General features: G+C 31.0%; 1 protein-coding gene across 3 annotated transcripts in view; it reads right to left on the bottom strand.

The window, feature by feature from the left end:
* Positions 1–13,899: 13,899 nt before the first annotated feature.
* Positions 13,900–14,063, bottom strand: part of LOC106680774 (disks large 1 tumor suppressor protein) — a gene marked incomplete at its 5' end in the record, with an annotated part of 438,504 nt that continues 438,340 nt past the window's right edge. For all 3 annotated transcript variants that reach the window (XM_067052703.1, XM_067052702.1, XM_067052701.1), the window contains 1 exon segment: positions 13,900–14,063.

The following is a 14,063-nucleotide window of genomic DNA, read 5'->3' on the forward strand; positions in this document are numbered from 1 at the left end:
AAAATAATTAAATTATAGTATAAAAAAAAGGTTTAGAATAAAAATATAAATTACATAATAATAATTTTCTTCAAAATATTCTATTTCATTATGAGATCCTATCTCTGGATCCGCCAATCAACATAATCTTGGAAGTAGACTGTTAGTCGCGCTTGGTTAATTAATATTTTTTCCACCGTGATTTTTGTTTCATACTATTTAATTTAATGTGATAAAACAAAATGTTTTTTTTTTTTAATATAATTTCTACATAATTTAATGTGATAGAAAAAGCAGTCAGTAAAACTATAAAACTTCCTAAATTAAATATAAATATAATGAACAATCTTCTCGGAAAAAAACTACATTTTGTCCTGCTTGAAAGTTTTACTAAACATTTAAGAAAATATTAAAAGTAATAGTTTATCTTATCTCTTAATATCTAAATTTTGTGAACGGATCTCACAGATCCAGTGGTCCATGATCGTTCAACCGACGCACAGTGTAGTATTTACCTGGTATATACCTGAAAAGCTGACCAAAAGTAATTTTTTTGTCTTAACTTCCTGATGTATGGGATTTTGAGTAAAATCTTTGGAGTATTGAATCATAATAGACGTGCGATCACAGGTTTTGAGACATAACGTGTAAGATCATATTAATTGGTTCCCTTCACTCTGCTGCTTGAGATTAAACCTTGCTAGTACTGTCGCAGAATTTCCAGTTATTTATGTCTATTATCCCTGATAATTATTAAGGAATGTACTTCCATATATGATCAATTAACTTACTACCATAGTGTTAAAGCTACTCTCAATACCACTAAATAAAAAAATATGTTTTTTTTATCTACTATTGTAAACAAGTCTTTTAGTTCTAGAAGGTTTAGAAGCTATGAAATAGTGTTAGGCGAGTAACAAGCGGAATTTCGGCAAGGTAAGAGCACATCGCACCAGATATTTATCCTTAAACAGATGCTTGAGAAGTGGAACAAGATGTACCAAGTCTTTTCATTGATTTCAAAGCGGCCACGACTCCATCAATAGGATCTGTCTTTGAAAAATGATTAAGGATCTGGGATTCCCCGGGAAGTTGGAGCGATTGAAAAGGGCTCACATAAATGACCCCCAATGTAGAGGACACTGGTTCAGGGAGAGATAACTAGAGCCTTCGAGATCAGGAGTTCCCCAAGGAGACTGGCTTTCTTCGACGCTATTCAATCTAGCACAGGAGAACATAAAGAAATTCTTCATAATTCCGGATAGAGTACACGTGGGAGTGATGGATAAATACCTGGCATATGCGGATGGCGTACAGAGGTGGCTAATAAAATAGAAAATATCCAGAGGCTGGCTTTCTCACTCACAACAGCAGTGGAATACATAGGCTTACAAGTGAAATAAAGTATATGATGTATGCAATCAGCTGGATACATTAAGGTTTCGTGGGTTTCTTAATTGATAAGGAGTCATAGAATGTTATTGTATATCATCAAATTTAATAATTTATTTATTGATATTTACAACTGTATAGATATATACACATCAAGTAAATTTGCTGTAAGTGATATAATGGCATGATAAAAACATGTGGAGAATCTACCCATGGATAGAACTCCAAAAACATTTCTAAAGGAGAAGATCTCGAGGCCATCTTCTTTTCAGACGCCTAGGAGAATTATTAGGTAGTGAAGGAGAAGCCAGGTTAGAAAAGAGTTGGTTTGGGTGGTTGGGAAGTTTATTATGGAAGGATTGGTATCTGGTTCTGGACAAATCGGCAACATAGGGGACATTGAGGTCCTGATGAATGATTTGATTTGTGACAAAGTAAGGAGCATTAAGGATTTTACGAAGGATTTTGGTCTGTAAGGATTGGATTTGAGAGGAATTAGATGGTTTAGTGGAGCCCCATAGCTCAACTCCGTATGTCCAAATAGGCCTTATAATAGTCATGTAGATCAGTCTTTTGTAATGGATTGGAAGTTTAGACCGTTTGTCTAGTAAATGTTGTAATAGTCAGAATCGACGAGCAGTTTCCTGTCTTTTCAGTGTTGTATGAGGATTCCATGTCAGTCGTTTGTCCAGATTTAGTCCTAAATAACGGATCTGTTCAACAGGAATAAGTGGGGTATTATTAAAGGATACTGTAGGGCAAGACGAAGGTTTACGACGAAGGGTAAATGTGATTTGGTGGGATTTATTGGAAATTATTTTAATCCTCCAGTTTTGGCACCATTCTTCGAGGGTGGTAATGTGGGATTGGAGGGATTGGGATACAATGGTAGGATCATTATTCACTGGCAATAGGCATGTGTCATCGGCATACGTGGTGAGAATAGTGTTAGGATGGGTTGGGATGTCAGCTGTAAAAACTGTATAAAGGATAGGACCAAGGATACTACCCTGAGGTACACCAGCAGACTGAGGAAACAGGGAAGACATTATTTTAAAAATAAAAAACACCTGTTTAGAAGTGTGTAAAATAAATGAACATATAAGTAAATAAATTTATAATAATTCTTCTAAAAATAAATTAGATAGTAAAAAAAAGTTTGAAGGAGTTTAAAAATAATTAAAGGTGGCAGAACTTAAAACAATACTTGCTGGTAGCCACTAGGGCAGTACTAAACACGGTTCGGAACAATACAAGGTGAAAGGGAAGTACGAGAGCTCTACCCACTCTGAACGAAAGCTAGAAAAGCGAATGTCCTTCATGACACATTATCATCATATGTGCTCCCAAACCACATCGGATTGATGATAATGTACACTTAACCGCAATCAAAGTGTTAACGGCCAGCTTAGTGAAATCGGCCAAAGAATTCTAAATCCTCTCAGTAAAGCCAAGAGGTAACAATAGACAGAATACCTTGCAAGAAGTTCTCCAGCGCACCCTAGGTCATAGAAACTAGGCCAAGAAAGAGGTCTAAACTCAGAAGAGGGGGACAAATAAAGAAGGGCTGAACACCACGTGATCTGGAAAGCTAGCACCTAACATTGGCAGATGTGGAGGAAGCTAATATAAGCGTCTAAAAATGTCCAAGGTCTATAAGCCAACCTAAAAAATAAATAAATAAACATCGCACTAGTCAACCATCGAAGCTGTTTGATGGCGATATGATGATGGCATGGTGATGCAGTGAATGTATTGAAATACGAAAAACTGAATTAATGCGAAAGCAAGTAGGCACTGAAAAATTGAAATACTCCACATGAGGTCACTCCGAAACTTGAAAAATATTGGGTTTAATGATGTGAAAGATATAACAAACTTTCATTCTACGGCACACAAGTATAGGCAGGCTGATAGGAGAAACAGTGAGGTGGAACATTGCAAATTGTCATTAGTCTTCGAGGCATTATCAATCTATATGGAAGCTATAACCTTAGGAGGAATGAATATGAAATTGTAACAGAAACTAAGAAGAACCTCTGCGACTATCTTCTACAGGAGGGAAAGAGAAATTCAACCCAAGACGTTAATCCTGTAATGTTACAGATACATATGCAGAGGTATGTCTTAAATGCTTACTAAACGCTTAAATATTGCACCTAGGTGACGTTTTAGTACTTTAAGTAATGGAAATATGAATTTACTGGAATCAATTTCTAAGATAAACTGTGACTCAGCAAGCAACTTTCGGACATGTGGAAATGTTACTGATGCTGATGCACATATGTTCCAATCGCCATCAGCACATCATCAATTAATTTACCACAGCAATATAAATATGATAATACAGAAAAATCCAACATTCTCATTTTATCCCTGTTGAAGAACCATGAGAATAAGATTTGTTGACGTCACTAAGCAACCAAAAAACACCGATTCCACAAAATAACGAACATTTTGTTATTAAACATACTAGGTTTTTAACTGTTGTTTAAGATTAAACTAGACACTCTTGAATTTGGCTTATCAACTAAATAAAATTTTTGGAATTTATGTTAAGTATTTCGTTAAATATTACTATAAATAAATGGCAGATAGAAGCGAACGAGCAAAATTGTATATGGTAGGAGGAAAGAAAATATTTTGGGTAGATTTACAAAAGGATTGGGGTTCATTGTAGATATCCGAAAATGAGGTTATGGGAATACCAATGACGAAAATACAAGAAGGAAATTGTTTGAAGACGTTGGTTGGTCAGCAGAAATAATATTGATCGATAAAGAACTAATTAAAAGTAATTTTAGTGGTCAAGCTGTAGGAAGTTTAGTTGGAAATTGGATTTAAATTTTGATACTGGATTTTATTAAAACATAATATATCTAATTTTGATCATATTGAATTAATTCTTATTAGAATATATCTATTACGAAATCTGAATAAATGTTTCCTACATTAAATTTAGATACTCAATGTTTGACATAATCAACAAATATACTGACGACATATTACTTCCTGAGTTGAAATTTTTCGATCAATTACTTTAACCATTTAAGTTGCTAAAACTGTTTTAAATAATATTATGTTTATTTTAAATACCGCTGTAATTAATTTAAGACATATAGAGGACGATGAATAGGCCAGCTTTGCAGGTAAAATATCATATTGCGCCACGGTATGGAACCAGAAGCAAATTACTTCCATATTTTTTTTTCTAAAATGCTGCTTCTACAATTCCGATCACTAACAGCTCTGTGGTGTACATATTTTTTAGACCATTTGTGGTCCGAGGCAAATTTATTTTTGAGGCGTCAACAATTAAAAAAATGTGGTGTAGTACGTGCATCAAACAACTTCCACTTGACCACCATTCTTCTTTATTTCTTCTTCACCATTGACCATTATTCACTGTGGAAACCTTCCCTAATTTTTTAGATAAGCATTTCAGTTGATTGGTGGAGTAACACCAATTTTAACAGTTTTCAGAAAAGTACTTTTAACTACATTTTACGTAGCAAGAGAGAGGAGAATGAAATACTTAATTCATTCATGCTGCCCAAATACATCAGGTTGCTACATTACACAGCATACTGATCAATCCGTGACTGGACAAATATAAGTTACATATTTTTACATGATATAATATAATAGATAGATAACATTTTTTTTTCTTCCACAGTTTTCTTTTACAATTAATACTAGTCTACAAACTAACTACAAGTTTTTCGATTTATTCCTTTTTTTTTCTTTTCCGAAATTTTAATATTTAATTAATTCCTTTTTAATATTTTTCTTTTCAATACTATAGCAGAAATATAAAAATATGACAGTTTATTCATATTGGAAGATAGTTGACTGTATGAAGTAGATTGTAAGAAGATAGTCCGGGTGGAGGTCAACAAAGGTTCCAAAATAGTATAAAAAAACTATTTATTGTTAGTCTACGTTTCGCTCCATTTCACAGGTCTTCGTCAGGGCTAAATGAAAACATGATACAAACATTGAAACAATTGATAGAAAATTAAAATAAATATCCAGAGATAATACGAAAATATACAGAAGAAATAATAATTTAAGGAAGTATACGTATAGGTGGACTGGAAACTAGTTACTAATAAATACAGCCTGGTGTGATAAATTTTAAATAAAGAACTGGAGTAATAAATTGTAGAAAAAAACTTGCTACAAATAGTTGTAAATATGGTAAAGATATAGGTGTGAAAAGTAATTATATAAGATAAATGTAGAAGTAGATATATAAGATCTCACATATTTCTCTATTGTAATATCAGACAAGAGATTAGATGATCCTGTCAGTTTACCAATCTAAGTATTATAAAAATCTTACCCTCTTGGACGGTTAGCGAAGAAGTCGAGAAATTTATACCTGGCTCTCTGTTCTAACTTGTCAGTTGTCATACTTGTTTCAATCGGACGGGTACTACCTCCTCTGTTTATTTGTTATTTTTATCAATTTTATTAATATTTCCTTTGACTGGTTACTGTACCTTACCTTTGCTACATTTGCTTTACCTATCTGTTTACCTTTTATACCTACCTCTTTACCATATTTAAGATATGTGAGATCTACTTCTTCATTTATCTCATATTTGCCTTTTACACCTTCCTCTTTACCATATTTACAACTATTTCTAACAGTTATTTTTCTACAATTTATTACTCTAGTTCTATATTTAGAATTCTATCACACCTCGCTGTATTTGTTAGTAATCAGTCCACCTATATGTATCCTTCCTTCATCGCCCCTTCGACCTTCTCTAGATATGTAATTATTTAATTATGATAATTATTTAATTCATAAATGATACTAATGGATTAAAATAATGGCGTTAGAATAATTCTCAATGCCAAGAAAGTTTTAGAATCGGGGTTTCAGAATATAAAAAATCACTTCTACATGATAAAATTCATAAAAATATACAACCGAATGTTCAAGTAATTTCAGAAAAATACTTTAATCATAGTTTTTATTTCACCAAGATATTGTTATTAGTGAATCATAAGATAAAGGTTGATTACTGATTATGATCTTTGAAATATCAAGAAAATTTATTCATTTACTAGTCATCCCTATATTAACACTCATCTGCCAATATTAAGATTAGACATTTCTCGTCGATAGATTGCTCAAATCTGTTGTTAATTATATTCTGATAACATTATGCAACTTCTTCAAATATTTGCATTTTAGCTAAGTCCACCATAAATAAATCATCTATGTTTACATTTTAGTTAGATTTTCGAACAGAGTGCTCTTAGTAACGTGAATTATTCTCTCTTTTACAGCGAAATACTCTTATAAAGAATTTCAGGTATAGGAAAATTTGGTTTAATTACAATTTTAAAAAATACATTGTGCTAATTTAAGCTACTAGGAGGAGAACATGACTAAACACATCTCTATAAATTATTCCATAAATGATCTCACGGATTCACATTGGGAAATCGTGCAAACATGACCAGACTCTGTAAATGTCACTTGCTTCAAGTCTTTGGTGACAATGCGTGTGTTATACGGGCGTGTATTATTCTGAATCAAACAGTTCAACAAAATTAAAAAACATAAGAACACAAGGTCAGAGTCCGGAACAGAAAAAAACCGTTATTTCACCCCGGTTTTTTATTACTTTAATGAAAACCAAGGCCAATCTGGACATATGGAGTTGAGTTTGGGGCTCCACTAACCCTTCGAATTCCTCTCGTATTCAATCCTTATAATCCAAAATCCATCGTAAAATTCTCAATACTCCTTACTTTGTCACAAATAAAATTATTCATTAAGACTTTAATGTTCCCAATGTAACCGATCTAGCCCGAACCAGATATCACTCCTTCCATTATAAACTCTCTAACGACTCAAACCCCCTAGTTTCTAATCTTGCATCCTCTTCCATTCCTGACAATCCTCCGAGGCGCCTGAAAAGAAGATGGCCACGAGACCAGCTAATGTAAAATGTCATTAGAGTGCTACCAATGGGTAGTTTCTCTACACGCCTGTAACACTCCAATTTAACTTGGATCAGATTTACTAAATGTATTATAATGTACAATTTTAAATAGCAATAAATATTAAAAAAAAAAAAATGAAAACCATGTATAGTTACTAATCAAAATTGATGAGTCTACCAACTATAGTTAAGGGGAATAAAAAATAGTGGCTGTTTTAAAACGTTAAAAAAGTTTAATTTGTCATTAGGAGCTCCCACATCTTTAAAACAACCTACAACACCAGGAAACATAATTTAAAGTAGAGTAAATTTGATCAAATATGAGGCCTAATAGAACTTCACATAGTTCCCGAAGTATAGATTTTTAAAAAGCAGCATTTCATAACAAAATATCTGTAGTTAGTGAATTTATTTTGTAATACCATATCTGAGGAACAATTAGACGTACAAAAGTCTATCAGCACTAAAATTAAAGCTATTTGAATTTACTATTAAGTAGTTTATAACGCCTATCTTCGTGGGTTTCATATTTCCCAAAATAAATTGACAAGATGTTGAATTCAAGTTGTGCGGACAAACTTTTTTTTTATGGAAAACTATATCTCAGGGACTAAGTGGATATTTCAGCTTTTTCTAGAATAAAATAAATTTCAGGAGGCATTCATCGTAGATACTTCAATATTTACTTTTTAAAGACATTTACTTTTGTCCTTCAGTATTGGTACGCACAATTTTTCTTTTTACTTAGAAGAACTCAAAAATTATTTTTTGTAACTTCGGAACAACTACCTTTTTTCATACCCCCTAAGGTTGAGTCATCAATTTTGACCCATAATAGTATAACATTTTCATTAAAGTAATTAAATATTGGGTTCTTGGACTAACAGTTTCCAGGAGCACTTTCTTAATTTATCTTTGAGCAATTAGAGCCCTATTATAAATAAAAACCACTTAAGTGAGAGGATATTAATTTATTTATAGCCACACCATAAACGATCCTCTTTGAAAACACGTGTAGTAGGTATAAGTATAAAAATAAGTAAATAGGAGCCATATAAGTATTTGTATTTTTAATGCACGATATGAATTCCAAATATGTAAACTGCATTAACTAGTCCCTTCAATAAATATGTAATTCATTTCATGAATAAAGTCACAAATAACTCTATTTATAGAGTTATAATAATGAATAAGTTATGGTAAAAAACAAACAAAAAACAACAACACAAGGACGTATAAAAACGGATACTTGTGTTTTGCTTCTTTTGACTTTATACCGGTTTTTAAATCGTTGGAGTTTGACGCATGCGTTAATCCCCAGATGGTAATAATATTGGTGGAATTTACATCGCTTCTTTAACATGATCTATTTAATAATGAAATTATTATATCCATTGCTGTATAACTTATATACAAAGTATGAAAGACCGTTTTCGAATATGAATCACGAACATTTTTTTTTCAAATATTAATTACTTGAAAAGAGATAATAAAATTAGGTCCGCATTCAATGATTTTCAGAATTACTGAGGGGAGTCTTGTTGCATTTATTTTAGTCACAACTAAAAATTATTGTAGTGATGTAGCCTAGTGAAGGAATGGAAACAATCTTGCGGTTTAGAACTACGTCATTATTATTATTTTTTTTCCTGACTCTAAAACAGGAAATGCAAACAATAATTAAAATATGAAAACATCATACAGTAATTTAACAACTTGATGTTAAGGATTCACTTTTTACTTTTATTTGCCATGATAAAAAAAAAATTTACAAACCAAATACTAGAATTAAAAATAAAAAAAACTTTTTATGCGAAACTATTAAACCAATATTTTTTATTTAACGCTGGTAACGTACAGACAGATAAGCCGATTGGCTCGTTATTTGGTTTCAACAATAAAATCGTTTTCAAAATTTAATTTCTCCTTAAAGTCCGTCATTATAATTTGAGTATTCCAAATTCCTTAGCCAGTCGAAGATAACCAGTCTGCCATGATAATGCGTCTCAATTATAATAACGATTCTTAAGAGAAATTGAACTCTCAAATGGTTTTCTCTTTATATTTGAATTTCAGCAAAAATGAAAATATTGTTGGGAGTATTTCGCCGTTGTCTTCAGAACGCGTCGGATCGAAACAATTGCCCAGGTGTAAAACAATTCTTAAAAACCCTGCATACACAACTCTTTGAAAAATAATTAATTACGTTATCTAAAAAAATAGGGGAAAAATGATCATAATAATTATAATGATTATTTCATTAAAAGAAATAATTATGATAACTATTTTGCTGGAAGCATGTTCACTTTTAATAAGATATAAATAATTTGGACACTAAACATCTCCCCCTAGTATTCCAAATGCTCATTAAAAAATGGATAGTGAAACTATCTACCAAGCTAAACACAAAAAAATTTTGTTTAGATTATACAAATCCACTCAAAAAATAGATATTGCTTGAACAACATAAATTTTTTCAGGTTCTTATTAATATTTACCAAAATAAGTAGATAGACTAATTGATTTTTTATCCTGTACTTTGGATACTATTCTTTTCATCTTCTTGAACAAAATTATCAAATCTATAGCTCTTTCTGGTTCAAGCCAATGAAAGTTAAGTGTGAATTTTAATTATTTAATTAAAAATAGCGAGAGTTGGTTTGAACAAAGTAACTACATATCATGTTCTATAATACATTACTGCATTTGAATTTTACTCCAATACTCATCTCACAAAAAAAACATTTTTTTGTTACCCTATATAATTGGCTATTATTTCTTTTAAAATTATTTGGGTAGACATAGAATCCATTCTTATAAATTATAAAAATGGATATCCATTTGCATTATATAATTTTTTTAATCTACTTATATTACATATGTCGGATTTAAGTAATCCGAATTTGTATAAAGTCGGGGTCGGAGGTCTCATTTATGCCACAGACACTGGAAGACGCCGCGACTGCACTGCCGCCCCAGCCTATCCACCATGCAAGCTAGGACCTGGCTTGCCCCAACCATCCAGAGTCCAGGACATGCTGGCCAGCCTCTGAGATAGAAAGACGTTCTTCCGGACACCTAAAGGGAAGTACATGGTTTCACAATTTGGCCTACTAGTCTACCTGGACCAGAGAAGCTCCAATCAGACGCAGAAGTGACCACGACAGCGACTTCCAACATAGTCCCTCAGATAAGCCAATATAATCTATGAGACCACTTAAGTTCTGTTCTTAAATCATATAAGCAAAATGATCATTAAATTAACACACTAACTCCATTTGCCCCTTCAGGGAATTAATATTTGAATAAAGAAAATATATACCCCTTTTCCACACTAACATAATTTAATACAATCCAGGTATCTGAATTACAGCATGAGTAGGTCCCGATGTAAACAACCTATATGTATAGCCTACATTTTAAAAATGTAGTGTTCTACTTCTATCTTTCTTGTACACAATGGCATGTCGATAATAATTCACTATTAATACTCTTCATTCAATACTTTAATTTTTTTTTGGGGGGGGGGAGAATTTTATTAATTAATATACCTAAGAATAGTTTATTTTCAACTATAAAAAAAAAAAAATACATTTATCATTTTAAATATAGCCTACTATTTTTTAGTGTGTGTTTTTGGGGTTATTTTTGCAACAATTTCTGTTTATTCATTCAAGTGTTTCTTTCCACAAAAACTCATATGTCGAGAATGTACATTATTTTACTATTTAAAAAAAAATAGTAATTTATAATAATTAACAATGATTTATTTGTCATGTGTTATTTTTTTAAATTATCTTTGAAGCTGAGAAACATTCTATGACCTGCAGAGGAAGGCTACCCTTCTGCAAAAAGAAGATGGAAGCTTTCACATTTCTCAGGAGATAATGGTTTTGTAAAATAGAAATAACCACCAATACATTTCTTGATCTCTAACACTAATTTAACTTTCTGAGGGCCTATTGCAAGTTTATGGGCAATTCCAAATTAGGATAATATGTTTATATAATAATAACAATGTTGATAAAAAGGAGATTTAACATTATGCTGCTTTACATGTATTCAATTATCTATCCTGAGGCTGATATAGAATATACTTCAACATGATTTTATTCAATTAAAATCATGCAATAAATGACAAAATACTTCAGATAACTTAATATGTTCAGATTAAAGTAAAAGGAAAATAATTATGAGAAAAACAAAGTTCAACTCCGGGAAAAGGTTTCCATTTTATTCTGCTGTATACAATGAGCTGAACTATTCTACATGATAATAAATAATTTCTCTAATTATTGTTCAGCCTACTTTGGACAATACTTGGACTTTACTTTTGGAACACAACTAAAACATCTGAGATATATTTAATTAATTTGATAATTCCTTTCTTATTTTTAGTACATGAATGTCATATATACAGTTTATACACTGTTTTATCCATGAAGGATTCTTCTTGCCTAATATTTAATTATTCATAGAATTGAGACGCTCTGGGCAGTTGTCTACCATCCACTATATTGATCGATGTATAATATAAGGACGTATCGTTTTCACTAAAGTACTTCCAATTTTATTCTCAACCTAGATATAAGCTTCAATTTCAGGTTGTACAAATTATTTTAAGGAATTTTATTTCAATTTCTTAAGGTACCAATTATAGATAGTGTACCTTCAATAAGTGATTAGCTCCATTCCTCTCCTAAACATTACAGATCCAGTTTTGTTTTATCATTCCACATTTTGAATTCATAAATTACATTAATTTATATTTGTTTTGTAAAACATGAAAAAAATAAGAACCTTATTATATCCTTGTTACAGTGTAATAGTACTTCAAATGATAACAGAGGAAGAGGTAGACCACGGTTTAGACGGGAGGATAATGTCATTCAGGATGCCTGAGAGCTGAAAACTACTGCGGTCATCTGGCAAATACTTATTGAGGATGAAAAGGACATCAGTCTGGAGCGCCAAAGAGTTAGTTAGTTAGTCAAATGATAATACTATTAAACAATTAAAACAAATAAATTAATAACATAACACAGACATAAATAAACCTAAATGAAAACAGTGGTAGACAATCCCCTATGCATCCTAAAGTAATGAAGTCTCAGAAAAAAGTGGTTATCAATCTATTAATATATATTTCTTAGACAGAATAAGTAAAGCACTCGATAAATTTGAGTCAAGTAAAATACTGATTTTCCAAGATTCATTTTGGAAATAGAAAAATTTAGGAACTGGACAATATACCGGAATGCTAATCCCAAAGAATACAAATCTTATATATTAAATATTTTAAGATGTAAAATGATTTTTCTCTAAATAAGAAAAAAGTATACAAATAAGTATATAAGTACATTAGTCTACTAACTAATTAATTTGTATTATTCAATAAATTTAATGTCATTTTAGAATGAAATCTATGAAAGTAGGTACGTTTGAACAAGGGCAGAATTCAGATGAAATCAAAGTGGGACCAACTAGCACAGTCCCTAAAAATTTCATCAAAATCAGATTAACGGAACAATTTGATTCATGGCTTCTGAGGATATGAATTTTTTTCCATCCCTCTTATAAGTACTTAGCTTCCCTTTCCACAGAGGAAGCAAAAAGATTGAGTGAATTTTTAGTTTTAAAATAAAAAGCGAGTTAATAATATTGGGTTAAGAATAACTAAATGACATTTAGACATGAATATATTTTGAAAAGTAAAACATAATTACACATTTATAACATTATTGTTGAAAATTCATAATTTGTATTTCGAAAACAGAAAATTTGTGAACAGTAACTTTATTCCTATTGATATATTATTATGGAATAACAAACATTCAAAAATTTTATTTTCTACCATAAAAATTACCTATATATTAAGTTTTTTAAATTAATTTTTTATTTCTTAAAATTATTTTTATACATTTTTAAAATATTTTATGTAATGTTTAAGTGTTTGCGAGATTCAACAATTTTGTTTTGAATAAATTTTTTGGCAAACACTATACAAAAAATCTATCAAAAACTATATTTTACACAGATAACATACATATAAATGTATAGTTATTAATAATTCATTTCTTTCATCCATACGACTTATGCGAAGCTCACAAGGCATGCCTAATTTATACTTACACCATGCTTGAGACAACGCATGTAAACAAAGTTAGATTTAACAATCTAAAGAGAAACAATATTTCCTCTACTGTTAACATTTATAAATTCAAAACAAGAATTCTCTTGGGTCTTCCTCATTGACACCGCTAAAACAATGATTGTTATTAGATCATTAGATTATAATATAGTGGCAGTTTTCCTTATTATCTTTCTTAAAAATTAAACTTTACTAACAATAAAACATCTTATTGTTTTGGCGGAAATAAGAGAATGAGGGAGACCGATGGTTAAAAGTGTTAAATATTTCATCACAATCCAAGGAAAAAAGAACACAAAAGAAAAACACTTGTGTTATATTTCTTTAAACGGTGGGAGAGGAAGGGAAACAATCAACAATACACCATCAATACTCACAGGCTGGGAAAACAAAACAAAATAAAGAATACTATAAATTAACATAAAAAATCATATTTTACAATATTATATCTCACTCAAAAGAAAAACAAAAATAATAAGAAAAAATAGTATATATTTGAAAAAGCTATTAAGATGTTTACATATACACAATTAAGGACCTGAGCTTATGCCACTATCCTCATTTTCAATAAAATT

Source organism: Halyomorpha halys, unplaced genomic scaffold (assembly GCF_000696795.3).
Source record: "Halyomorpha halys isolate HHAL.00 unplaced genomic scaffold, Hhal_1.1 Scaffold286.1, whole genome shotgun sequence".
In the NCBI taxonomy this organism is placed as follows: Eukaryota; Metazoa; Arthropoda; class Insecta; order Hemiptera; family Pentatomidae; genus Halyomorpha; species Halyomorpha halys.